At 32.4% G+C, this 7,231-nt stretch overlaps 1 pseudogene; it reads right to left on the bottom strand.

Moving 5' to 3' along the window:
• Positions 1-1,432: 1,432 nt before the first annotated feature.
• On the bottom strand, positions 1,433-3,963 carry LOC114260800 (uncharacterized; annotated as a pseudogene).
• Between the last annotated feature and the right edge of the window lie 3,268 nt (positions 3,964-7,231).

Below are 7,231 nucleotides of genomic sequence, written 5' to 3'. Positions count from 1 at the left end.
GTGACCTACCGCCCTAATTTTGTGTTGACTTCTCATTAGAACAATGGAACATGACTTGATCCACCACAAATGTTAATTAATAGCTGAAATGGATAAGTTTGAGTTTTTAGATTTTCTAGATATAAATAGACTGGGCAATTTCAGACAACCCATGGTTTGTTGTCGGCACACCCTCGTTTTATAGGGAATGGGGAGAATGTGCTCAACCCTACTATTCTATGTGGTGGACCAACTACATCAAAAGATCCAATCCAACTTCAAAACATTTGGTTGGTGGGTTGGAAGGATGAACTACACTTAGGACTTGTAACTTATTATTACCTTTAATTGTTTTATAATCAAGTATTCAAATTAATTTACATATATTTTAACTTATTTCAAAATTTTAAAATTAACGATTAAAAAAACTCCAGTATCCTTTAGAGTAATTCAAATTTGAAATTTGAAATCTTATTTTTAAGTTTTTATCGTTCAACTAACTCTTTAAATTTTGAGTCATAACTTATCAAGGTGATAAAACTTAAGATTAGCTAAGCAGTGTTGGAGCATTTTTTTTTATGTAGCATGATGCTTGAATTTGAGTTTTACCAGTTGTGATTGGTAATTTCCTTTCTCTCCAAAGTGTTGACAATATAAATATATATTAAGGGTTACAAAAATTATATAAACTCTTACAATGTAACCAACCTATTTTTGACATATATTTTTTTTAAATTAAAAATTAATAATAAGAAAATAATAGTTAAAAACATCCTTTCAGTTTTCAGTTGAACTTATTTAAATTATTTTTGTATCATAAGTTACGAAACACATTGATACAAACTTTTAAAATAAAATAAAAAAATCGTAAGTATCTCAATTAACTGTATCAAACTGGGCTTAATTGTATTATATATATTGTTGCATTTTTCAAAAAAAAAAAAAAATTAAAGAGGGGGTAGGTTTACATAGCATTCATGGGCCTTCCCAATATTACTTTATACACCACAAGTATATTATAGAATATTTAAGGTTTTGTTTTTAGTGAATAGAAAAACAGCAAAAGAAAGGAGCGGAGAAAAGAGACAGTGCAACAAAAGATGAAGACAAAAGAAAAGTCTTACATAATAAAGAAATTTGAGAAAAATGAAAGTGATGTAAACTCAAAAGACGTTGTCGGGTCGACCCTGATATTTGTGAGGCTTAAAGTAAATTATGAAAATGAGATCTTTTTAATATATATTTTTTTAATAAAAAATTTATGCATAACATAATAAGTATTTATAAATTTTTAATTTACGTATACTTGAACATATAATTATTAAAATTATAAATTAAAATTTACTTTTATATATTAAGATAGGAAGAAATTAGTATAATGACTCAAAAATATTAAAAACTGATTTTGTTGCTTTATAATTTAGCAATATCCAGTTTACAATTAACCCAACGATCACTTAAATACTACCATTATTGCATTTTTAGTTGCAAAATCACTAATTAAGTTTGCATAATCTAATTTATCTACCAAATCCTTTTCAATAGACAATACAACTAATCCATTCAATCTTTCTTATGATATTGTTGATCGAAGGTAGGATTTGATCAATTTTAACTTTGAAAAATTTCTTTCTCTAGAAGCAACGGTAACTGGAATAGTCAATAATATTCTATACGCAATCCAGGCATTTGGAAAACAGCCATCCATCAATTTCAAATAATTCATCACCTCAATTGGCCTATTGTTTTCTTTTGGCAAAACTTTTTTGAAGACTTTCAACTCAGAAAATAAATCTCTCCCATCAACATCCATAAGTCCATCATGTTTCAAAAAGTCTTCAAGATTAGCACAATAAGTCTTCAAGCACTCATCATTGATAGAATTTAACTTCTTCAAATCAAACAAAAATCCAAAAGTTTCTTCATATATTTGAGATTGTTCAAATCTACTCTTAAGTGAAGAAAGAGCTTGATCTATTATATATATGAAGTAATTAACTCTAAAGGATTCTTCAGTTGATTGCGCCATCTCTTCACTAACATTCTCATCAAAATGTTTCTTTCTATGAATGACATGTCTTTCACGAAATGTAAGTTCGATCTCCATTTCAATTGCAACTTCTTTAGCTTCAATCTTGGCCTCCAAAAATCCAGTTTCTCTATGCTTTTCAAGAAATGTAATGAGTCCCTTTAATTGATGTATAGCAACATCAATATGCATGTCTTCGGCTTGAAATGTCTTGCTAACAGAATTGACAGCAAACAACAGATTATGCCAGATAATCATGCCAAGCAAAAACCTAAAGTTCTCAATTTCAGATGTAACTAAGGATTAAGCTTCACACTTTGTATTGGGCTCATCAGATTCTTTTTCCAACTGAATTAAAGCATCTCTAATTTGTGAAGTTTGGTACCGTATAGCTTTAACACTTTCAATGCGACTTTCCTAACGAGTTTGTGATAATGGCTTAAGTGTGAGACATTCCACATTGTCTTTGAAAATTTTCCACCTCTTTGTAGAAGATGAAAACAACACATATATGCGTTGTACCACTCTAAAGAAATAGATAGCTTTGGAACAAGAGATAGCCATATCACAAAGGGCAAGATTAAGACTACAACACCCATATGGCGTGTAGAATGCTCTTGGATTTATTTCAAGTACTCTTTTTTGTACACCTTTGTGTCTCCCTTTCATACTAGAGCCATTATCATATCCTTGCCCTCTTATATCACCAATATCAAGTTGGAGTGTGTGCAATGCCTCTCTAAGTACATTAAAAAGTCTCAACCCCAATGTATCATCCACCTTCAAAAATTCTAAAAAGAATTCTTCTACCTTTACTGGACTAGTTGAAACATCTACACATCTTATCACAAGAGACATTTGTTCTTCATGACTAACATCTGGAGTACAATCAAGAATAATTGAAAAATATTTCGCTTCTTTGATTCTTGCCACAATTGTACTCTTGATCTCACTTGCTAACATATGTATCAATTCATTTTGGATTTTGTGACCAAGATAATGGTAATGAATTTCACTCATTTGAATACGTTGAATGTGCTCTTGCATTATTGGATCAAATTTGGCAAGCATTTCAATTAAGCTTAAAAAGATTCCATTTCTTTCTTGATAAATCTTCTCATTGTCTCCACGAAAAGCTAAATTATTTTTAACAAGAGTGATCACAATAGCAATTATCCTTAGTAACACTTGTCTCTAGTGTTCTCTCTCTTTGTTGATTTGTTCTTGAACACTTCTATCAATTGTTTCATTCTTCTTCAATCTACTTTCCAATTCAATCCATTTGCTCATGCAAATAAAGTGCTCATTACTAGTTTCATGACTTCTAAGCCTGTTGCCCATATTCTTCCAATCTTTCAATCCATCAGTAGCGCCAAATGAATATTGTTCCCATCTTGCTTAAACAACTTGCAACAAAAGCAAAACACTTTGTTTGAAGCATCTAAATATACTACCCACTTCCTATCCTGCTTCCCTCCATTTTGTAACTGTCGCATGTAAAATGTAGAAGAAAAATGCCTATCTTTGTCATCTAGGGGAAAATTCACACCATTACCTCTTATAGGACCTCTTTCAACTAACAAATTCCTTAAATTTTGATCAATCTTGTCCCAATTACCAGGGTCATAAATGTTTAGAGGTCCACATTCAACATTGACATCTTCACTTTCACTAGATTCTATATTCCCCAAATCTTCATTCTCATTCTTATTCTCATTCATATGTTCACTAGGTTGTTCAATCACCAAATCATCATTCTCATTATTATTCACACAATAAGTAGGTTCTTCAATTACCAAATCTTTATCATCATCGTCATTTGAACCCGAAATATCTACTTGTTTCTTGGTACCAAAATATTTATCAAGTGCTCCCGATTGAGATTGAATTAATTGTTCTACTTTCATCATCTTCTTTCTCTTTTCATTTCCAGAACTATACTTCTTAGGAGACATGGTTATAATCACAAACACTTTAATCCACAAATCATAAACCCTTCAAATCAATCCACAAATCACAAACACTTCCATCCACAAATCACAACCCACTGATCTGATAGCAAATAAATTATAAAAAAATAATTTAATGAAACAAAATTAGGGCAAAAAAATTATTCGATTAAAACTGATAAATACCTAGGTAAAAAAAATAGGGCTAAATTATTTATTCCACTAAAATCTAATGGATAAAGAAGGTAACAAAAAAATTAGGGCAAATTTATTATTCCACTAATTGATAGAGAAAGAATAAAGAAAAAAAAAATTAGGACAACTTTATTTAATAAAATCTAATAGTGAGAAAGAGGACTTACCATGAGTGAGAGTGTGTGTAAGAGAGAATGAACCGCCGGAGGAATGTGTGAAAGAGGGAGAGTGAGTCGCTCACAAAACAATGCTATGCTCTGCGTCTGCCTTCAACTTGAGAGAGAGTGAATCGTCTTTCATTTCATCACTTCGAGAGAGATTGAAAGAAGATGACACTAGCAGTGCACTAAACATGTATATTGTATGTAAGTATGGTTTGGGTTGGGCCCAAACACATTTTGTTTTTGTTTTTTTTTTATTTATATATTTTCATTTTAATAAAAATGGGCCAAACACATTTATAAATAAATATGGGCTAAATTATACATGAGCCCAATAAAACATTTTGGGGCCCTTTAAATTGATCTTAAAAAAAAAAAAAGGTTGGGCCTATAACAATTTTTTAAATTTGGGGGCCCTATTTTTGGGCCAAAATTTGGGGCCTAAGGCACAAGCCTTATCTGCCTTAGGGCAGGGCCAGCCCTGAGAGGATGGGCAATAGAGTAAATGAAAATAGAAAAATGGAAAAGTAAAATAAAGATGACATGTCTTTCTGCGCGAGTCTTTTGTACATCTACGAATAAATTATTAAATTGTAATAGTGGTATTATATGTGGTATTATTGGTAAATAAAAAAAAAGATAAAAGCCAATTTTATGCGTTATTTTTTATTTTAGTCCTTTAAATTTTAATTTTATCATTTTGATTTTTAAAATTGTCAATTTGAATCAATTTAGTCTTAAATTTAACATCCGTCTACATTGATAATAAGAATAGGGATAAAAGATAGTTTTAATTTCTAAAGTATGCTTTTCTTGTCATTTTAGTCCCTCAAGTTTTAAATTTTGTCAAGATTATTTCATTTTTACCCCTATACTTTGTCACGTTTTTCAAAGACCCCCCAGACTACTCTTAGTTTCACGCGTACCCCTATGCTATGCGAATTCCTTTCAATTTTACCCATGCCGTCTATTTCCGTCAAGGAAGTGGACGGAATAGGTGACGTGGCCCCCTATACTTTCACATGGAGGGAAAATTAGGGCTTCCCTCCCAAAACCTAACCTTCCCTTGTATTCCCTTCAACCTATAAAAACATAGACAACTGCAAAAAATAGGAGAAAAAAACAGAGCATCAATGAAATCAGTGGGAGAGAATAAATGAGGAACAATCGAAGCTCAAGAAATCAAGGTAGATGGAACACAAGTGGTGTAGACAAGATGTTTTGCAATGTTTGTAGAAGAAGAAGGTTGATACACACATTATGGACCGACACAAATCCTGGGAGGAGATTTCTTAGTTGCCCTAACAATGGTTGCAATCACTTTACCTGGATAGACCCACCCATGTGCGATTGGGCAATGCAAATAATTCCTAGGCTGTTGAAGAAGTTGAATAAGATGGAAGCACAACTAAAGAGAAGGACTGGAAGAGAGAGAAAACTATGGATTTACTTGGTTTTGTCATGGTTGGTTGTAGGAATATGGTTTGTATTGTAAAGTTTGAAGTTGTATGGTAGTGTAAGAATGAATAGAGTCTGTATCTTGTTTATGAATCATATGCAATGGGTGAAGTGTTGTTAATAGAAAATATGTTTTTGAGATGAAAATTGTGTGCTCGGTGACTTACTAATGTTGTCTCAATTATTTTGTGTTTGGTGACTCTGACATAGACAAAGGAAACATACAGAAGTAAGTACACAATCTGTGACCATAATTGTCACTCCAAATTCAATGAACAATGAACATCACCAATGAACAATGAATATTAACAATTGTGAACATCATGACTTGGAAACAATAGCAGAAATATAGTAAATTGTCATTCAAATGTTGATTAGTTGACACACTTGTCATTCATGTTGTGCAAAACATATACTAAGAAAGGGGCAGCCAATACCAAAACTAGGCTTCAAATGTACAACAAGCCCCTACCACTATGAAGGTTATGGAATATGAACAAAAGTAGCAAAAACATTCACATCCATTACATTGTATTCCATGAACAAAAGTAGCAAAGACCTTCTCCAACATTTAAAAAAAAAAAAAAAAAAAAAAAAAAAAGACAAAAACAAAACAACAACAACAATAACAGTGGTCCCTCATATCCATTACTTTGTGTCAGTTGCATTCTTAGTTTGACCCACAACAGATTTGACAGCACTAGCATTGTACACCACTCTTCCTCTCTATCTCATTTGAGCTTGCAGAGGAATGTCAGTATTGAAAGTAATTGCAAACCCTTGTACATCTTGACTTGCATGCAATAGAGTTGAGTCACTTGCTCTCATAACCTTTCTCCTTTTTACCTGCAATAGCCATCATCATTGTTAGGACATATGCAAGGAAGACATTTGTAAATCAACAAATATGGTCTTTACAAAACTTGTAGCCATCTTCTTCTTCCTAACTTGAGTTGCTTCTGTAACCTAACTCCTAACCAGGCTTCCTTTTACTTGACTTTAAGTTTGGCTCCCTTCAGCCTGGGCCTAACATTGGCTTCCTTCATGCTGGGACTGCAAAAATTAAAAAACAAAAGTTAGCAATGTGTAAGTTAACAAATGCATAAAAAAATATGAATTACTTGACTGGAACTCACAAGATCTTTTAGGTAGGTGAATTCGCCTTTGACTTTGTATGTCCTCTTGTTGTGTCCCAACTTGCCACAATTCTTGCATGTCATCTGAGTTCCTCTCATTCTCAACTTATTTGAATCAATTGCATCAATTGGGATATCTGTTTCTGTACTCTTATTCAGTCTTGGCCTCCTAGCTCTCTTCATCACATCAGGTGGTAGCACTTTACCATATTGAGTTGTTGGCCACATTTGTCTACTATTGATTGGAGTCAACATGTTCTCGTAAATCCTCAGGTAGGTTTCAACTTTATAGTAATGATGCACATATTTTTCTGGTTCGTCACC

Source organism: Camellia sinensis, chromosome 5 (assembly GCF_055761805.1).
Source record: "Camellia sinensis isolate YWXY chromosome 5, ASM5576180v1, whole genome shotgun sequence".
Classification (NCBI taxonomy): Eukaryota; Viridiplantae; Streptophyta; class Magnoliopsida; order Ericales; family Theaceae; genus Camellia; species Camellia sinensis.
Note: the sequence above shows the minus strand (reverse complement) of the source record. Positions and strands in the feature narration are given on the sequence as shown.